This window comes from Salvelinus sp. IW2-2015, linkage group LG4q.1:29 (genome assembly GCF_002910315.2).
Source record: "Salvelinus sp. IW2-2015 linkage group LG4q.1:29, ASM291031v2, whole genome shotgun sequence".
In the NCBI taxonomy this organism is placed as follows: Eukaryota; Metazoa; Chordata; class Actinopteri; order Salmoniformes; family Salmonidae; genus Salvelinus; species Salvelinus sp. IW2-2015.
Window position 1 is genome coordinate 45,681,699 of NC_036842.1, and position 22,423 is coordinate 45,704,121.

Genomic DNA, 22,423 nt, shown 5'->3' on the forward strand with positions numbered 1-22,423 from the left:
CCAAGAAACCAGTGGAGGGGTTCTGTGTCAGTACCCTGACAGAGTCAATAAAGTAGGAATTGAAGGCTATTGCTATTTCGACTGCATCCTGTGTTAGATTGTTATTCACCATGATTTCTAGTCTTTTTGCACTGTTACTATGGTCTTTCCCTGTTAGCTTTTTTGATTCTCCCAGATCAATTTAGAATTTCCCTTTGCTTCACCAATTATGCTAAGAAAAAAGTTTGCCTTGGCCTGTCTGATTTCTTTCATCACCTTATTTCTCAACATGGTAAACCTAAGTCTGTCATGCTCTAATTTGGATCTTAGGGCTATTTTTTGAGCATAATCTCGTTCTTTCATCAAATTCCAGATTTCTCCATTTGGCCAAGGAAGAGTGCTCTTTTGGCCAGGTTTGGATTTGATTTTCTTTAGGAAACCATTTATTGTAGTCTGGATTGTGAATAGAAAAACCTGACTATCAGCTTCCATGTCTGTATAGGACAAGAGATCATTCCAGTTAATTCCCTTAATTGCGTTTTCAAAATAGTTTAATTCACTCTTAGGTATTCTTAGTTGATCCGGCTTTCTAACAATAGAGAGGTTAAACCTGCTCTTAGACAGCTTTCTGGCTATAAGTGTCAGATTATGATCAGATGGCCCAGTAACCATATTGAATGATTTAGTCACTCTCTCTGGTTTATTACTGAACACCAAATCAATCTGTGTTTTAGAGCAACAAGTCACCTTGGTTGTGTAACGGCTTTCTTCCTGGGGTGAAGGAGAGGACCAAAATGCAGCGCGGCTAGTGTTCAACATGATTTAATAAAGAAGAGACAATAACGTGAACACTATACAAAATACAAAAAACCGAGACAGTCCTATCTGGTGCAGAACACAAAGACAGAAGACAACCACCCACAATCCCCAACACAAAACAAGCCACCTATATATGATTCTCAATCAGGGACAACGATTGACAGCTGCCTCTGATTGAGAACCATATCAGGCTGAACACAGAAACAGACAAACTAGACACACAACATAGAATGCCCACCCTGCTCACGTCCTGACCAACTCTAAAACAAGCAACACACATAAGAACTATGGTCAGGACGTGACAGGTTGGTCCTTTAACTAGCTGTGTAAGGTCAAAGGTATTAGTGATCCGTTTGAGTGTTTTCCTTCAAGACTTGTCTTCATAATTCATATTAAAATCTCCCATTAAGATGACCTCTTTCCCAAAATCACATTCCCTAAGCATGTTATTAAACTGATCAAAAAACACACTTTTGGTGGAAGGTGGCCTATACATTCCAATAAGGGTAAATTACATTTGGGGAGACAGTGTAACGTTCAGGCCAATACATTCTAGTTCATTATCACTTGTGACAAGGTAGGGGTGGTACACAGAAAATAGCCCTATGAAGGTAAAGACCAAGTCCATATTATGGCAACAACAGCTCAAATAAGCAAAGAGAAACGACAGAGAAACGACATTACTTTAAGACATGATGGTCAGTCAATACAGAAAATTTCAAGAACTTTGAAAGTTTCTTCAAGTGCAGTCGGCAAAAACCATCAAGAGCTATTATGAAACTGGCTCTCATGAGGACAGCCACAGGAAAGTAAGACTCATAGTTACCTCTGCTGCAGGAGATAAGATGTTTAAAGTTACCAGCCTCAGATTGCAGCCCAAATAAATGCTTCACAGAGTTCACGTAACAGACACATTTCAACATGAACTGTTCAGAGGAGACTGAGTGAATCAGGCCTTCATGGTTGAATTGCTGTAAAGAAACCACTAAAAAGAGGAGACTTGCTTGGTCCAAGAAACACGAGCAATGGACATGAGACCAAAATCTGTCCTTTGGTCTGATGAGTCCAAATGTAAGATTTTTGGTTCGAACCAGTGTGTCTTTGTGAGACACAGAGCAGGTGAGTGGATGCTCTCCGCATGTGTGGTTCCCACCGTGAAGCATAGAGGAGGAGGTGGGATGGTGTGGGGGTGCTTTGCTGGTAATACTGTCTGTGATGTATTTAGAATTCAAGGCACACTTWACCAACATGGTTACCACAGCATTCTGTTTTTCAACAGGACAATGACCCAACACACCTCCAGGCTGTGCTAGGGCTATTGACCAAGAAGGAGAGTGATGGAGTTCTGCATCAGATAACGAGGCCTCCACCCTCATCCGACCTCAACCCAATTGAGATGGTTTGGGATGAGTTGGACCGCAGAGTGAAGGAAAAGCAGCCAAAAAGTGCTCAGCATACAGCTGAAGTTGGAAATATACATATACTTAGGTTGGAGTCATTAAAACTCGTTTTTCAACCACTCCACACATTTCTTGTTAATTAACAAACTATAGTTTTGGCAAGTCGGTTAGGACATCTACTTTGTGCATGACACAAGAAATGTTTCCAACAATTCTTTACAGACAGATTATTTCACTTATAATTCACTGTATCACAATTCCAGTGGGTCAGAAGTTTACATACACTAAGTTGACTGTGCCTTTAAACAGCTTGGAAAATTCCAGAAAATAATGTTTGGCTTTAGAAGCTTCTGAAAGGCTAATTGACATAATTTGATTCAATTGGAAGTGTACCTGTGGATGTATTTCAAGGCCTACCTTCAAACTCAGTGCCTCTTTGCTTGACATCATGGGAAAATCTAAAGAAATCAGCCAAGACCTCAAAAATTAATTGTAGATCTCCACAAGTCTGGTTCATCCTTGGTAGCAATTTCCAAATGCCCGAAGGTACCATGTTCATCTGTACAAACAATAGTACGCAAGTATAAACACCATGGGACCATGCAGCCGTCATACCACTCAGAAAGGAGACGAGTTCTGTCTCCTAGAGATGAACGTACTTGCGAAAAGTGCAAATCAATCCAGAACAACTGCAAAGGACCTTGTGAAGATGCTGGAGGAAACGGGTACAAAAGTATCTATAGCCACAGTAAAGCGAGTCCTACATCGACAAATCCTGAAAGGCCTCTCAGCAAGGAAGAAGCCACTGCTCCAAAACCGCCATAGAAAATGCCAGACTACGGTTTGCAACTGCACATGGGAACAAAGATTGTACTTTTGGAGAAATGTCCACTGGTCTGATGAAACAAAAATAGAACTGTTTGGCCATAGTTATGTTTGGAGGAGAAAGGGGGAGGCTTGCAAGCCGAAGAACACCATCCCAACCGTGAAGCTCGGGGGTGGCAGCATCATGTTGTGGGTGTGTGCTTTGCTGCAGGAGGGACTGGTGCACTTCACAAAATAGATGGCATCATGAGCAAGGACAATTATGTGGATATATTGACGCAACATCGCAAGACGCCAGTCAGGAAGTTAAAGCTTGGTCGCAAATGCGTCTTCCAAATGGACAATGACCCCAAGCATACTTTCAAAGTTGTGGCAAAATGGCTTAAGGACAACAAAATCAAGGTATTGGAGTGGCCTTCACAAAGCCCTGACCTCAATCCCATAGAAAATGTGTGGGCAGAACTGAAAAAGCATGTGCGAGCAAGGAGGCCTACAAACCTTACTCAGTTACACCAGCTCTGTCAGGAGGAATGGCCCAAAATTCACCCAACTTATTGTAGAAGCTTGTGGAAGGCTACACGAAACGTTTGACCCAAGTTAAACAATTTAAAGGCAATGCTGCCAAATACTAATTGAGTGTATGTAAACTTCTGACCCACTGGGAATGTGATGAAAGAAATAAAAGCTGAAATAAATAATTCTCTCTACTATAATTCTGACATTTCACATTCTAAATATATAATGGTGATCCTACTGACCTAAGACAGGGCATTTTTACGAGGATTAAATGTCAGGAATTGTGAAAAACTGTTTGTTTAAATGTATTTGGCTAAGGTGTATGTAATCTTCTGACTTCAACTGTATGTGGGAAGTCATTCAAGACTGTTGTAAAAGCATTCCAGGTGAAGCTGGTTGAGAGAATGCCAAGCGTGTGCAAAGCTGTCATCAAGGCAAAGGGTGACTACTTTGAAGAATCTAAAATATATTTCGATTTTGTAACACTTTTTTTGTTACTACATGATTCCATATGTGTTATTTCATAGTTTCGATGCCTTCACTATTATTCTACAATGTAGAAAATAGTAAAATAAAGAAAAACCCTTGAATGAGTAGGTGTGTCCAAACTTTTGACTGGTACTGTATGTGGATGATTTATAAAGCCAGGCACATTTAACAGTTAGGCTGTTGATTACAGACCTAATTCATTTGGGGTTTGCTCTCTCCTCAATTTTCTTAGTGTCACGTATTCTCTGCTCCTTCCCTTCGGTGTTCGACGTCGCCAGTATACTAACCACCGGTCCTGGGATCCATCATTACGCACACCTAACATCAATCATTACGCGTACCTGTACATCATCATGAGGCACACCTGGACTCCATTACCTCACTTATTACCTCCCCTATATAAATGGCACTCCCTTAGGTTCTTTCCCCAGTCAGTATTATTCCTGTGTTTATGCATGCTGTTATGTTGTCTCGTTCCATGTTTATTGTTTTATTAAACCTTTCACCTGCTTCTCAACTCTCAGCTTCTTCATTACAGAACACTGACTCAAACAATGGAAGCAGCAGGAAAACAGAATATCTCCCAGATGGTCGACGAGCAGGGATACCTTCTATGTCAACACTACGACCAGTTGGCACAACTAGGGATGGCTATGGAAGAGGTTCTTCGCAGTGTGCAACATCTTGAACACACCCGGGAGGCGTTGTCGTCAACTAGCGGAGAATATTCTACAACCAGTTGACCCAGAGAGCCAGCACAACAGCCCATTCAGCAACCCACTCAGGTCAGCGATGCCCCTTTGTACCTCCCCGCTAAATATGATGGCACCCCATCTAAATGCCGTGGCTTCCTGCTTCAGTGCTCCCTCTACTTTACGCACCACAAGGGGCCCGCACCACCGAGAGGTCTAATGTTGCCACAGTTATTTCTCTGCTGACCGGGCGAGCATTGGAATGGGCTATGGCCATCTGGGAGAAGAGGTGCTAGATTCATATGAGGGGTTCATGGCTCTGTTCAAATGCATCTACGATCATCCCCCGGAGGGCAGAGAGGGGGTGAGCGCCTCCTTCAATTATGGCAGGTGGACCAGACGGCTGCCGAATGCACGCTCACCTTCCGGACAGTAGCAGCATCCAGCGAATGCTTCGTACGCTATTCAGAAGAGGTCTGCGTGAGGAGATCCAAACAGAACTGCCCTGTCGCGACGCCAACATCTTCCTAGACGCACTCATTGTGATGGCCATCCGTCTGGATAACCTACTTCAGGAGTGTCGGTACACTCATTGCTTCTCTCCCTCACTCAGTGAAAACTCCGGATCAGAGTCTGAACCCATGGAGGTAGGGGTCACATGTCTCCCCGCAGCGGAGAGATGCAGATGGAGACAGCTGGGGCTCTGTCTGTACTGTGGTCAAGGAAGGCACCAGCTCCAGCGGTATCCGGCACTTCCTAATCCGGGATCCACAAGAGCAGAGGGATGGTCAAGTGATCTTCCACCTCCTGGTGCAGGAGTGAGTATTTCATCTTCATCACTTTCTGCTAAACTCTTTATTTTTTATTTMTTTGTCCATCGCACTAGACACAGTACATGAGGGACAGTCAACTACAGCGTTGGTGGATTACAGTGCCGCGGGGAACTTTATGGACTAGACCCTTGCCTCTCTTAACATCATCACATACCCACTCTACTCGGTTCAAGGTCTCGATAATTGGCCACTAGGATCCGGAACCATCACACACATCACCCTCACTGTGGAGTCCATTCATCAGGAGAACATCCCCTTCATCACCAGTGCACCAGGTYGCAAGATACCCTCCTYATCTACCCTCTATTGGTGGCTGATACCCAGGCCATGAAGGATTACATCCAAGAGACGCTCCAACAAGGTTTCATCCGCACGTCCACTTCTCCTGTGTCGGCTGGTTTCTTCTTTGTGGCCAAGAAGGATGGAGGGTTATGTCCCTGCATTGATTAGAGGATTCAATGAAATCACCACGAAGTACCGTTATCCGCTCCCATTGGTCTCGGCAGCCATCGAACAGCTCCGTGGTGCCCGGTTCTTTACTAAACTGGACCCACAGAGTGGATACAATTTCATCTGCATCTGGGAGGGGGATGAATGAAAGATTGCGTTTAGCACAATGTCTGGCCACTACATGTACTTGGTGATGCCATTTGGCTTAGCCAATGCTTCGTCAGTGTTCCAGGCATTCGTTAACGAGGTGTTCAGGGACWTGCTCGGATGCCAGGTGGTTGTGTATCTTGATGACATCCTGGTATACTTGGCTACCCTGGAGGATCACATCTCTCACGTTCGAGCAGTCCTGGAACGCCTCCTTGCTAACCACCTGTTCGTCAAGGCTGAGAAGTGCCAATTTCATCAGAAGGCTGTTTCCTTCTTAGGCTACCAAATCAGCCTGCAGGGAGTGAGGATGGACGACAAGAAGGTAGATGTGGTCAGGTCATGGCCAGTCCCAACCTCCCATAAAGGGGTTAGAACAGTCTTTTAGGTTTGCCAACTTCTACCGCCGTTTCATCAGGAACTTCCGCTCCGTAGCCGCCCCTCTCACGTCTCTCCTCAGCCGAGGCCTTCCGTCTCCTCAAGGGACGTTTCACCTCCGCCCCATTGCTCAAACACCCAGATCCCACGATATCCTTTGTGGTGGAGGTGGACGCATCAGAGGTGGGCATGGGGGCAGTTCTGTCTCAACGACAGGGTAATCGACAGAAAATGTATCCGTGTGCATATTACTCTAAAAAACTGTCCCCTGCAGAGAGGAATTACGACATTGGTGATCGTGAGCTCCTGGCGGTGAGTAGTGAGTAGTAGAGGAGTGGAGACAATGGCTGGAGGGTGCCAAGGAACCATTCGTCGTCCTCACTGACCATCGGAACCTGAACAGCGAGGAGGCTGAATCTGTGCCAAGCAAGGTGGGCATTCGCCAGGCTTTGGAGAGGGAGCCCCCACCCACTAACTGTCCTCCCAAACGCATCTACGTTCCCACGATGATAAGGGGTCGGCTGCTGACAAGAGCACACACAGCTGTCGTCGCTGGACATCCAGGTATTTCTCGCACTACCAATCCATCTCTGAGAAGTACTGGTAGCCCACCTTGGCACAGGACGTCACTCGCTACGTCAACTCCTGTGCCGTATGTGTCCAAACCAAATCCCCCCGGAACTCTCCAGCAGAAACTCCTTCCTGTGCCTCAGCATCCCTGGTCCCATCTATCCATTGACTTTGTTACTGATCTCCTCTCTGACTGTTTCACCACCATTTTGGTGGTTGTGGATAGACTTTCAAAATCCTGTTTAATCCCTCTTTCTGGTCTCCCTACTGCTCTCCAGGTTACTGAGGCACTATTCCAACAGGTCTTCCAGCATTATTGCCTTCTGGAGGACATTGTCTACGACCGTGGCCCCCAATTCACATCACGGGTATGGAGAACCTTTATCCCACGAGTATCCCCCGTGCATCCCGCAAAGGCGGAGGTGTTGCTAACATTTACGATAGCAAATTTCAATTTACAAAAAAAATAACGTTTTCGTCTTTTGAGCTTCTAGTCATGAAATCTATGCAGCCTACCCAATCACTTTTTACAGCTACTGTTTACAGGCCTCCTGGGCCATATACAGTGTTCCTCACTGAGTTCCCTGAATTCCAATCGGACCTTGTAGTCATAGCAGATAATATTCACATCAAAAGTCCACAGACCCACTCCAAAAGGCTTTCGGAGCCATCATCGACTCAGTGGGTTTTGTCCAACATGTCTCCGGAACTACTCACTGCCACAGACATACTCTGGACCTAGTTTTGTCCCATGGAATAAATGTTGTGGATCTTAATATTTTTCCTCACAATCCTGGACTATCGGACCACCATTTTATTACGTTTGCAATCGCAACAAATAATCTGCTCAGACCCCAAGCAAGGAGCATCAAAAGTCATGCTATAAAATCTCAGACWACGCAAAGATTCCTTGATGACCTTCCAGACTCCCTCTGCCTACCCAAGGACGCCAGAGGACAAAAATCAGTTAACCACCTAACTGAGGAACTCAATTTAACCTTGCGCAATACCCTAGATGCAGTTGCACCCCTAAAAACTAAAAGCATTTGTAATAAGAAACGAGCTCCCTGGTATACAGAAAATACCCGAGCTCTGAAGCAAGCTTCCAGAAAATTGGAAAGGAAATGGCGCCACACCAAACTGGAAGTCTTCCGATGAGCTTGGAAAGACAGTACCGTGCAGTATCGAAGAGCCCTCACTGCTGCTCGGTCATCCTATTTTTTTCCAACTTAATTGAGGAAAATAAGAACAATCCGAAATGTATTTTTGATACTGTCGCAAAGCTAACTAAAAAGCAGCATTCCCCAAGAGAGGATGGCTTTCACTTCAGCAGTAATAAATTCATGAACTTTGAGGAAAAGACCATGATCATTAGAAAGCAAATTACGGACTCCTCTTTAAATCTGCGCATTCCTCCAAAGCTCAGTTGTCCTGAGTCTGCACAACTCTGCAAGGACCTAGGATCAAGAGAGACACTTAAGTGTTTTAGTACTATATCTCTTGACACAATGATGAAAATAATCATGGCCTCTAAACCTTCAAGCTGCATGCTGGACCCTATTCCAACTAAACTACTGAAAGATCTGCTTCCTGTGCTTGGCCCTCCTATGTTGAACATAATAAACGGCTCTATATCCACCGGATGTGTAGCAAACTCACTAAAAGTGGCAGTAATAAAGCCTCTCTTGAAAAAGCCAAACCTTGACCCAGACATTTTTGGGAAATTTTTCATAGCCACCGTGCTTCTTCACCTGCATTGCTTGCTGTTTGGGGTTTTAGGCTGGGTTTCTGTACAGCACTTTGAGATATCAGCTGAYGTAAGAAGGGCTATATAAATACATTTGATTTGATTTATGGAGAAGCTTGGTCATGGTCAGTCCAACGGGCAGGTGGAGAGGATGAACCAGGAGCTGGGGAGGTTCCTGAGGAGTCACTTTCAGGACTGGCAGGGAGAGTGGGCTCGATACCGTCCATGGGCAGAGTACGCCAGAATTTGCTGTGACACTCCTCCACTGGGTTGACTCCCTTCCAGTGTGTTCTGGGTTTTCAGCCGGCCCTGGCTCCAAAGACCCCGGGCCAGACTGAAGCTCCTGCGGTTGATGAGTGGTTCAGGTGCGCAGAAGAAGTGTGTCCCCTGATGCTGTCCCCCCTGGACATCGAGGGGTGGTCCGGCCTATGCCGCCAGTTCTCTACTGGACTCCCGACGTCTTGGGGRATGGCTCCAGTACATGGTGGACTGGGAGGGGTATGGCCCAGAGGAGCGGTGTTGGGTTCAGGTGGAGGAAATTCTGGATCCCAACACCATCTGTGATTGGTTATCAGGGCTACACTGATAACTCGAGCTTGGTTTCTAAACCATACCAAACCATCTGTGGTATAGTGTCACCATAATATTTGGCTTGAGGAAGTGTGATAATCATTAGGATATTTTAGTGATCAGCAGTAGACGTCCTAAATGCCCYCCCAGCCTTCAGATTTGAGCTAAACAGTGCACTTGCACTTCAGATGTGTTTTAATGCTATGGATGCAAAAGTGAACTTATTCATTTCCAAGCGTTTAGGTCAGTTCTATGCTGCTTTACGATCTATTTAACGGCAAGGGTTACATTAAATAGGTGCAATATTTTTTACTTATGCATTTGGTAATATTTCATTAATACGCACACAAAACATTTGAACAAAAGCATTCACTGTGAAAGTTGATACATGTACCCCCTATATACAGTGGGGAGAAGAAGTATTTGATACACTGCCGATTTTTCCTACTTACAAAGCATGTAGAGGTCTGTATATTTTTATCATAGGTACACTTCAACTGTGAGAGACGGAATCTAAAACAAAAATCCCGAAAATCACATTGTATGATTTTTAAGTATTAATTCGCATTTTATTGCATGACATAAGTATTTGATACATCAGAAAAGCAGAACTTAATATTTGGTACAGAATCCTTTGTTTGCAATTACAGAGATCATACGTTTCCTGTAGTTCTTGACCAGGTTTGCACACACTGCAGCAGGGATTTTGGCCCACTCCTCCATACAGACCTTCTCCAGATCCTTCAGGTTTCGGGCTGTCGCTGGGCAATACGGACTTTCAGCTCCCTCCAAAGATTTCTATTGGGTTCAGGTCTGGAGACTGGCTAGGCCACTCCAGGACCTTGAGATACTTCTTACGGAGCCACTCCTTAGTTGCCCTGGCTGTGTGTTTCGGGTCGTTGTCATGCTGGAAGACCCAGCCACGACCCATCATCAATGCTCTTACTGAGGAAGGAGGTTGTTGGCTAAGATCTCGAAATACTGGCCCCATCCATCCTCCCCTCAATACGGTGCAGTCGTCCTGTCCCCTTTGCAGAAAAGCATCCCAAGAATGATGTTTCCACCTCCATGCTTCACGGTTGGGATGGTGTTCTTGGGGTTGTACTCATCCTTCTTCTTCCTCCAAACACGGCGAGTGGAGTTTAGACCAAAAAGCTCTATTTTTTATCATCAGACCACATGACCTTCTCCATTCCTCCTCTGGATCATCCAAATGGTCATTGGCAAACTTCAGACGGCCTGGACATGCGCCTGCTTGAGCAGGGGACCTTGTGTGCGCTGCAGGATTTTAATCCATGACGGCGTAGTGTGTTACTAATGGTTTTCTTTGAGACTGTGGTCCCAGCTCTCTTCAGGTCATTGACCAGGTCCTGCCGTGTAGTTCTGGGCTGATCCCTCACCTTCCTCATGATCATTGATGCCCCACGAGGTGAGATCTTGCATGGAGCCCCAGACCGAGGGTGATTGACCATCATCTTGACTTCTTCTATTTTCTTCTATTTTCTAATAATTGCGCCAACAGTTGTTGCCTTCTCACCAAGCTGCTTGCCTATTGTCCTGTAGCCCATCCCAGCCTTGCAGGTCTACAATTTTATCCCTGATGTCCTTACACAGCTCTCTGGTCTTGGCCATTGTGGAGAGGTTGGAGTCTGTTTGATTGAGTGTGTGGACAGGTGTCTTTTATACAGGTAACGAGTTCAAACAGGTGCAGTTAATACAGGTAATGAGTGGAGAACAGGAGGGCTTCTTAAAGAAAAACTAACAGGTCTGTGAGAGCCGGAATTCTTCTGGTTGGTAGGTGATCAAATACTTATGTCATGCAATAAAATGCAAATGAATTACTTAAAAATCATACAATGTGATTTTCTGGATTTTTGTTTTAGATTCCGTCTCTCACAGTTGAAGTGTACCTATGATAAAAATTACAGACCTCTACATGCTTTGTAAGTAGGAAAACCTGCAAAATCGGCAGTGTATCAAATACTTGTTCTCCCACTGTATTGTGTGCAGCACTTCATTCAATTTATTGAGTGAGTTGTTTGTTTCTTGCTCAAACCGTGAGCCACACTTGTCAAATTCAGACATTTCTCTCAAAACACAGGGATGTCAATTCGCACGGGACTAGTATTATCAGAGGACCTTGCAGTTATTGGAGCTGGAATTGTTACTCTCCTGCCCTTGTACAAATGACTGACATGGCAGATTCGGACGGGACTAAAATGACAGATGCAGTGTTTTGTGCTTGTGCGCAAAATTACATTACCACCCCAGTAAAACTAATCGTGTCCTAACAGGGCTTTAGGCAAGGACTGTTTCCTCTTCTCTGCTGCTAACTCTGTGGCATTGTCCCAATATCCTGGTTCATTTTGCTACTATGCAACATGGGGACAGAAGCCAATTCTACAGCGCACTGATGATTGTTTTAGAATCACAGACAGCAACCATATCTGATGTGGGAGAAGCGCATTTGTTATAAAATACGATTTTTTTTTTCGTGTTTCACCATTATTTTAAAATAATATAACAATATACAATTTCAGTATCACATGTCTTAGAGTGATGGACTGTGCCATCCCTGTGATTAGTCCAAATGGATTAGTCCATTGAGACAGGTGCGAATCAGACAGGTTTTTTGTGCACAACGAAGGAAAAAAAACTAATAATTGCGACTGCTCGAGTAAAGACATCTCAGTCGACAAACAGCCTATGGACCAGTCAACTATGGGGTCATCCCTAGCTAAATGGCATATATTATTATGTTCATAATTGTCACTGTGAGCAAACATTTATATACGCTCTCTATACACAGGAGATGGACATTAGCAGTCATGAATGACCCACCAGCCACACATCCACCACACCCTGACCTTCCTGTGGCTTTCCTTCCTGTGGCCTCGGCAATCCCCTTACCATCTTGCTTGAGGATGGCAACTCTAATAGAGTTGGTTGAGACACTGAGTCTCAACCAACTTCTGTATTGGAGTTGCCATCTTCGAGCAAGAAGCACATTATGTAAAATATGTAAATACTATTCAGGTATTTTTTTTTTTACTTAATAAAAAGAAAAACTGTGGACTTTTGAACTTTATGAATAACAAATTCACACAGATAAATGTCAACATGGGTTTTCATAATACAACAAGACTTCTATGAAGCTATGGCTGCAGTAAGCTCTAATAACTCTGTAATGTGCCATGTGAAAATTATGCACATTTTTAAAGGCCAATATTATATGATTGTGGCCTACTACCTCGCTAAGAAAACACACAACACATATGAAAAGGAAAGGGGGGGGGGTACAGTGCATTCGGAAAGGATCCAGACCCCTTCACTTTTTCAACATTTTGTTACGTTACAGCCTTATTCTAAAATTGATTAAATAGTTTTTTCCCCTCATCAACCTACACACACAATACCCCATAATGACAAAGCAAAAATAGTTTTTTAGATTTTTTTTATTATTATTATTATTTTTTTTTTTTTTATTACATTTACATAAGTACTCATACCCTTTACTCGGTACTTTGTTGAAGCACCTTTGGAAACGATTACAGCCTCGAGTCTTCTTGGGTATGGGTCTTCCTTTCTCTGCAGATCCTCTCAAACTCTGTCAGGTTGGATGGGGAGTGTTACTGCACAGCTATTTTCAGGTCTCTCCAGAGATGTTTAATCAGGTTCAAGTCTGGGCTCTGGCTGGGCCACTCAAGAACATTCAGAGACCTGTCCCGAAACTACTCCTGCGTTGTCTTGGCTGTGTGCTTAGGGTCGTTGGTGTGCTTACGGTCATTGTCCTGTTGGAAGGTGAACCTTCGCCCCAGTCTGAGGTCCTGAGCGCTCTGGAGCCCAGTTCCTGCTGCTGAAAAACATCCCCACAGCATGATGCTGCCACCACCATGCTTCACTGTAGGGATGGTGGAAGGTTTCTTCCAGACATGACGCTTGGCATTCAGGCCAAAAAGTTCAATCTTGGTTTCATCAGACCAAAGAATCTTGTTTCTCATGGTCAGAGTCCTTTAGGTGCCTTTTTGCTAACTCCAAGCGGGCTGTCTTGTGCCTTTTACTGAGGAGAGGCTTTCATCTGGCCACTCTACCATTAAGGCCTGATTGGTGGAGTGCTGCAGAGATGGTTGTCCTTCTGGAAGGTTCTCCGATCGCCACAGAGGAACTCTGGAGCTCTGTCAGAGTGACCATCGGGTTCTTGGTCACATCCCTAACCAAGTTCCTTCTCCCCTGATTGCTCAGTTTGGCCGGGCGGCCAGATCTTGGAAGATTCTGGGTGGTTCCAAACTTGTTCCATTTAAGAATGATGGAGGGCCACTGTGTTCTTAGGAACCTTCAATGTTACAGACATTTTTTGGTACCCTTCCCCAGATCTGTGCCTCGACACAATCCTGTCTCGGAGCTCTACGAACAATTCCTTCAACCTCATGGCTTGGTTTTCGTTCTGACATGCACTGTCATATGTGGGACTTTATATAGACAGGTGTGTGCCTTTCCAAATCATGTCAAATCAATTGAATTTACCACAGGTGGACTCCAATCAAGTTGTAGAAACATCTCAAGGACGATCAATGGAAACAGGATGCACCTGAGCTCAATTTCGAGTCTCAAAGCAAAGGGTCTGAATAGTTATGTGAATAAGATGTGTTTTTTTATTTGTAATAAATTTCWTTTTTTTTCTAAAAACCTGTTTTCTCTTTGACATTGTGGTGTCAAAAGAGTGTAAATTGATGAGGATTTTTTTWAATCAGGCTGTAACGTCCCAAAATGTGGAAATAGTGAAGGGGTCTGAATACTTTCCGAATGCACTGTACCTAGCCAGTTGCACAACTGAATGCATTCAATCGAAATGTGTCTCCGCATCTAACCCATCCCCTCTTAATCAGAGAGGTGCAGGGGGCTGCCTTAATCAACATCATCGGCTCCCGGGAGCAGTTGTTGTGGGGTTTAATTGCCTTGCTCTTGGGCAGAATGACAGCTCTTCACCTTGTCGGCTCGGGGATTCGATAAAGCAACTTTGTGGTTTCTCACGTGACAATATACTGTCAAGCATATAGTTCTGTATTATGGTTGAATGTGGCCTACTTCATAAGACATAGTCCACTTATGTTAGTTACATGTTTCAGGAGTAGCATTATAAGACTCGTTATGATTCATAGAGACCCTTTCGAAAGGGTCATAAATGTTATACAGGTGTAACAGGAGGGACTATTGTGCTAGAAAATGTAGAATATTTATATTAGCTACATAGCTACTATGTGGATATTTTCCTTTCTATTTATTTTTCAAATAATCCAGCCTCATTATGATAAGTTAGCTAGCTATGGCCAGAGAGCCATGTATTTCGTGTTTTTAAATATAGCTCTATATATAGCTCTCTATATATAGCTCTCTCTCTATATATATATGTATATGCTAGTTAGCTATAGCCAGAGCTGGCTATAGCTAACTAAAAATACATCAGTAAATCACCGTTCATAAAAACACTATGCATAGCTTGTAAACCTTATTTGGCTGACATGTTGAAAACAATAGCAAGGGGCTGGAACTCAAATCGCTAGCGGGCTGGCCCGCATGGGCCAAGCTTGCAGTACGTCGCCAAAATATGTGTAGATTCCCTGAATAGGAAAATGGCGCCACACAGTTACCAAAAAACAGTCGCTTTCAAACTAGGGATTTCATGGCTTATTAAGGTCAAACAATAATTCTGCTCATAGATTACACGTGTATGAACTACACATTGACACATCCAGCCTAAAGCGGGATGTTTAACAAATACTAACGTAGTTTAGCCCAATTTGCTAAAGTCCCGGAGCATGTCTTTAAAGGACAAGAACAGTGAACTGTCACGAACCGACTCGAAGTCCGCAACAAAAAGGGAGACAACGTGGAGATAAGGAATAACAAAATATATTTATTAACTGAAGTAACCTAAATACAATTAACAATGGGGTGTGTAGCCAGTAATCAGTAGTGCAAGTGAGTGGTTGCGTACATAGATGTGATAATGAGAGGTGTTGAAAGGTGCCAAAGCAAACAACCAAAAAGGCAACAAAAATGCCACAACCAAAATCCAACAGTGTTGGAGAGATTTAGAGAGTCTCCTCAATGAATGGGGAAAAGGTGTATTTATCCCAGGTGTGTACCATTTCGCTGACGACCCTCCCAGCTCCGCCCACCGACATCCTATTAAAGAAAATAAGAGCAAAGAGAAAGAATTCGGCAGACAGAGTGGGAGGGTCGTCACAGAACTAAATGAAAGTCACTGACTGTCAGACTCCTGTCTTGTCCATTGTGTGCTCTGTCAGAACTCAATAAACTCCCACACAAACACTGACTATAAGGCGTCCTTCTCCTCTCTCTCTCTGTCTGTCTCCCTCTTTCTCTCTGACTGGAAGAAATGGTGTCAGCCTCTGAAAGAGTGAGATCCCTTTGTTATTCAGGGGACAGAGGAAACAAGGCCAGCAGACAGGCAGACAGCGAATGAGCCAGCTAGCAAGCCAACAAGGCAGGCAGACAGACAGCCAGGCGGACGAATGGACAGACCGAGAGACAGACTCTCTCTCCTGACACAGAGAGGACTGTCTGTGTGTGTGTGTTCCTGTTAGGCCACAGAGAGATAGGCTGCTGTAACCATGGAGAGATTTTCCAAGATGCTGCAGCCATCCAAGCATGACTCCCCTCTCGTCCCGACACTCCGAGTTGGAGCTTGTCCCGGCCTGGGAGTTGGGCTCATTAGGGCATTCCCAGCTGGACATTGTTCAACACTACTCTTGTTCTGTTTCTATGGCAGTAGCACTGTATAAGAAAGGGTTCTCTGACTTGTCCATGTAGAAGGACACTGCCAGGTAGAACCTTTTCACCTAACAAATAACCATTTCTTTCATAGAGAAGGTTTTTTCAAATGTTCTGAAGAAGTTCTGGATAAAAAAGGTTCCACGAGGAACTCTCGTCCCTGTAGTGCAGAGGAAGAATCCTAATTTATAAGTGTATGGCTGGAGGTCAGCATGCTATCCAGAGGAACAGAAGCTGCTCCAGTTTCAACTGTTCTGCCTGCGGCTATGGAACCCTGACCTGTTCACCGGACGTGCTACCTTGTCCCAGACCTGCTGTTTTCAACTCTCTAGAGACAGCAGGAGYGGTAGAGATACTCTGAATGATCGGCTATGAAAAGCCAACTGACATTTACTCCTGAGGTGCTGACCTGTTGCACCCTTGACATCCACTGCGATTATTATTATTTGACCCTGCTGGTCATCTATGAACATTTGAACATCTTGGCCATGTTCTGTTATAATCTCCACCCGGCACAGCCAGAAGAGGACTGGCCACCCCTCATAGCCTGGTTCCTCTCTAGTTATCTTCCTAGGTTCTGGCCTTTCTAGGGAGTTTTTCCTAGCCACCGTGCTTCTACACCTGCATTGCTTGCTGTTTGGGTTTTTAGGCTGGGTTTCTGTACAGCACTTTGAGACATCAGCTGATGTAAGAAGGGCTTTATAAATACATTTGATTTGATTTGATTAAGTAGAAAAACAACCAGCATTTTGTGGGCTACGTGTGAGGGGAGGAGGGTGTTTGGATGGGCATCAAATGGCACCCTATTCCCTACATATATAAGGAATAGGGTGCCATTTGGGACATCACCTGTTGTGTAAGAAGGTATTACTTAAAGTAGTCAAGGGCCCTACTGGCCACCTGTTATCTAACTTCCTGTACATGGAGGTTAGTGAGGTTTGGGCATCAGAGATGGATAGATATAGCTGCTAAACCATTCTCTCTCTCTCTCTACCGTGCATTCGAAAAGTATTCAGAAACCTTGACCTTTTCCACAGGGGTCACTACAGTGTGATGGGACAAGGACATTCCGTCTAGCCAAACCCTCCACTAACTCAGACGACGCTGGGCCAATTGTGGGTGGCCTCATTGGCCTCTCCCGGTCGGCACGGGTCTCGAACCAGCATCTGTAGCAGCACAGTTTGCACTGCCGATGCAGTGTCTTAGACCGCTGCGCCACTCAGGAGGCTCCATCCACACAGGTTTTAATGCTTATCAGTTTCCTTGCACAAAGTTTCAAATAGTAAAACACTACACAGGACTCTTAAAGAATTTCATTTAAATATTACATTCATTTTTGGATCACAGAAACAATGAGAAAATATGGCCAAATAAATAATGAAATGTTCATTGTATAAAGCAGCCCGTGTAATCATCTCCCAGAGTAGACCCAATCGGCCCGAGCCCCAAGTAATACATTTGGGCCAGATAACTCACACCGGAATCGGCCCGAGCTCAATCCATGCATCCTAGCCATAAGTAATACTGCCGAAGGCGGCCCAGACTCGGGCCACATGACGTCGGCAGAGTCTGACTCTCAGCCGAGTGCCCCAACTCTCAGCCGGAATCAGCCCAGATCCACTGTGCTAGCTGGGCAGTTTCCCGTAAAATGCAGCTGTTGACAATGTATTGATTAACCCGAGAAGATAGAACGTGGTTACATTGTTGCAATGAATGCATGAACAGCGTGGAAGGAAAGGAAGCTGTTTAATATAAAAAATTACCCTCCCTGCAACACTTTGCTTAGGCGCCTTCACACTTCATTCCCTGAATGAATGGGCTGTTATGCGTGTCTTATTATTAGGCTACCCAAAGCAGCCAGTCAATCGGTAAGCCTAGTGTGGTATTTGGACTATCRAACTTACTCTCGGTGATCTTCTGCAAGCCCAATACGTCCTCGGGAGTGATCGCAGTGTTCCCGAGCAGTTCCTCTTCCGTGGTCGCCGGGACCCCCACATCCATTGAGTTGCAGCCTTTTTTGACTTTCATTACTGCTGTTGGGTTTTGGTTCGCGTTTGGAGTCGGGCTCGCCTGGCCGTTGATGTTGTTACTGCTGCTTCCTCCGGTATCTCCTCCGCCACGGCAACTGCCAGGATTATTACCAGTGGACTTCTTAGCGCTTTGACGGGTCCCGGCTGTTGCGTCTGCTGGTGCAAGAATAGCTCATTCTCTGTCCCTCCTCCCCCTTCTCCGAGCCCGTGCCTGCAAGATACAAAACAGTCGTCCTCCCTCCCTCCCTCTCCAAAGGCTGCACAGCTGCTGTCTGTAGCTGCTTGGTGCTTAATTCAAAGCCCTTCTTCTTTCTGACTTGAAGTCTGCCGTCTGCAGGAGATGATACTGCTATAGAGTCGCTCTCTCTCCTCCTAACATCGAACAAATCCACCAACAGCGCACTGTATCCTATGACTGAAACAGGCAAGGCAAAGTGAGCGTTGTGCCTTTTCGTCGTAATTGAAAAAAGAGAAGTGGCACTGGTTGAGATCCAAATGTCCAAACTGCAGCTTGCCCACTAACATTTCTACCTTTAAATTATTTAACTAGGCAAGTCAGTTAAGAACAAATTCTTATTTTCAATGACGGCCTAGGAACAGTGGGTGAACTGCCTTGTTCGGGGGCAGAACGACAGATTTGTACCTTGTCAGCTCGGGGACGTCGCATTTATAAACAATGCAAGGATTTAGACATCTGATATAATATTTCACTTGATCCCTATTGGGCAAAGCGGAGTCCCCACTTCTATTTTTCAGGGGAAATGGAAGTTAGGTTGAAAATACTGTACCCTTGAAAAGCAGAAGCATCCACTTTCTGCCGACTCTGTGGAGAATGGGTTTGACTTTCCGAGACTAGTATTTCATTGGATACCATAGCCTATTAGTACCCTACCCTGTACTGACCAGACCGTGTAGTGTCACTGGACTAGACGGCAGTCTATACATCATTTGGGGTTATTTCATATATGGTYATAGGTTGCGTATTAATAAAGTGGCCTTTTCGCCTTGCCTCTGCAATAAAGCAAATTCCAAAAGGTTTGCAAAAGGTTTGCATTCACCTGGCTGGCCTGTTCTTTCAGATCGGTGAGAAGGTAGGTGCATGTGGAGATGGCAACTTTAGGTTATTGAAATGTACCACATGGTAAAACGGACAGGCCTATGTCAGTATGGCCAATGACATACAGTCTAGTCCATGAGATTTCCAGTGAATATCCCAGACATTCTGGAAGGTCAAACAGATTCTGGAATGTCACACCTGTTCCAAAATGTCACAACAGTTCCACAAGTTCTCACTCATCCACGAGGAAAGGCTGCATCCTAGAGGCCAGCTGCCTCTACCGCAGAGCCAGTCACAGTGGACATTTCAGGATGGGTTTGTCATGGTTTGGTTGGTCATCAAGGCTGAAAAGGAGCATTTTCAMATTTTTCCTGAAGTCCATTTGTAAAAAATACAAAGCTGAGTTTGTTTACTAGAATACATTTCCATAAAAGGTGCAACAACGGAAAGAGAACACCGCATAAAAAAAGGGCGGACTCTATGATTGTGGAGAATTATGAGCAGTCTTTTCTTTGTGGATTATGTTTAGCTTTTTCACCCCTCAAAAAAATGTTTGCAGCAAGAGAAGAATCTGTTGCAAAACAGGATTCATTCATTCATCCTAAACGAACAGCAACCTGTGTACATGTTCATCTGATACGATGATTATGTTTCTTAGCACAGGTCTAAGGAGTGTGTGTGTCTGTGCGCCTGCGTGTGTGTTGAATGGCTGATGTCTGTATACGGTAGAGTACATATGGTCACAGAGAGCTCCTCCCATAGGCTTGCTGACAGTGCTTGTCTCTTTGTCACTTCTGGGCTGCTGCTAACATCAGCAGAAACACTCACAGACACACACACACACACAGAGGAATACATGCTAAGGGTGTCACACGGACGCACACACACACTCACACAGAGACACACACACACACACACACACACATTGATATGCTTTATACACATACTAGCAACAAAGCCGCTGCAACCACAAACATCCAAAACATATGCATAGACCAACATTCACTGAGAAACACCCACACACACCACACAACACACACACACACACACCACACACACAACACACACACACACACACACACACACACACACACACACACACACACACACACACACACACACACACACACACACACACAGAGAGAGAGAGTCTGGGCAATGTGCTGACCTCAGTAAGCTGTTCCCAACGAGTTCATTGTTTGGTGAGAGGAGTGGATGGATGGATGCTGTAGCCTCTGTTAGATGCATTCTACAGTCCCACCAGTCTCTCGCTATACTGTTTTGTCCCATCTCTGCTTGTTTGCTTTAGCAGCAGAATGACATACAGGGGAGAGAGGCATAGAGCCATAGAGATTAGAATAGGCTATAGCATTTTACTATAGCTCTGTCCTGTCTGATCTCCCATTGTACAAGACAGCGGCCTACTTTGCCTTAAGTATGGGTGTACAGTAAAAGTACACCGTACTGTACATGGAAATAATGACAGCTCCACAATCCATGTTCATTTAGATTGATTGTAAAAAAGAAAAGGAAAAAGGAGGTGAAATGGAAAATTGCGCTGCCTCCAGCATATTGGTAATGCATGCTTAACTAGAAACTAGTCCAAGACACAGTTTGTCACTGCTTTCAGCACATCGGTGTATTTACTTAGGACAGACAAGTGTACATACGCAAGCATATAGACACAAACAAATAATTTAGGAGATTCTTGTATACGACTGAAATTATGGATGGCTAATGTAAATAATTAGCTACATACTTAACTATACACTACTTTAGAACACAAACAAATTAACAATGCTTGTGTGAACAGTGAGTAACATTGACAAACAACTCTTCTGAATCTCATCCAAAAATTGCAACATTCTCCAGAAGAACAAATCTATTTCTCTCTGTTCCATGGCAAGAAGTGCTCTTATTTTTCTCTCTGTATCCATGGCAAGAAGAGCGCTCTTCTTTTTCTCTCGTATCCATGGCAAGAAGAGCTCTTCTTTTTCCCTCTGTATCCTTGGCAAGAAGAGCTCTTCTTTTCTCTCTGTATCCATGGCAAGAAGAGCTCTTCTTTTTCTCTCTGTGTCCTTGGCAGAAGAGCTCTTCTTTTTCTCTGTGTATCCGTGGCAAGAAGAGCTCTTCTTTTTTCTCTCTGTATCCATGGCAAGAAGAGCTCTTCTTTTTCTCTCTGTGTCCATGGCAAGAAGAGCTCTTCTTTTTCTCTCTGTATCCGTGGCAAGAAGAGCTCTTCTTTTCTCTCTGTTGTCCGTGGCAAGAAGAGCTCTTCTTTCTTCTCTGTGTATCCATGGCAGAAGACTCTTCTTTTTCTCGTGTCCTGGCAAGAAGAGCTCTTCTTTTTTCTCTGTGTGTCCATTGGCAAGAAAGCTCTTCTTTTTCTCTCTGTATTCCTTGGCAAGAAGAGCTCTTCTTTTTCCTCGGTACCTTGGCAAGAAGAGCTCTTCTTTTCTCTCTGTATCCTTGGCAAGAAGAGCTCTTCTTTTTCTCTCTGTATCCTTGGCAAGAAGAGCTCTTCTTTTTCTCTCTGTTATCCGTGGCAAGAAGAGCTCCTTCTTTTCCTCTCTGTATCCATGGGCAAGAAGAGCTCTTCTTTTTCTCTCTGTGTCCTTGGCAAGAAGAGCTCTTCTTTTTCTCTCTGTGTCCTTGGCAAGAAGAGCCCTTCTTTTTCCCTCTGTATCCATGGCAAGAAGAGCTCTTCTTTTTCTCTCTCTTTCTCTTTTTTCCTTTCTCGCTCTTTTATACCACCCCCACATCTGATATTTTATTAAATCATGGTCCATTCACACTAGAGATCAGAAATAACCAGCCAGTACCAATAAACCGTACCAGACTTTACCAGTGCATAGATCTACCCAACTACCACTCTATCCTCCATGGCAGAGACCAGGGTTATATTGCCCCCTCATTACCCCCCTGGCATTGTACCACTGCCCCCTCATCCTAACAAATRTCCTTCTACTATTCCCAAAATGCTGATCAGTTATGTCATTCACAAATGACCCGTAAAGTGTATTTTTGACCAACACTGTTACACTGAGCTAAAAATGCACAGTAAGTAAAGTTATATTACACTGTAACATCATAATAAAGAGTTAGTGGTACTTAAGCAATAAGGCC

The 22,423-nt window shown here is 44.4% G+C and overlaps 1 pseudogene; it reads right to left on the bottom strand.

Annotated features, from left to right (window-relative positions):
- LOC111962041 (protein unc-119 homolog A-like) overlaps window positions 1-18,888 on the bottom strand; it is a 79,019-nt pseudogene extending 60,131 nt beyond the window's left edge.
- Between the last annotated feature and the right edge of the window lie 3,535 nt (window positions 18,889-22,423).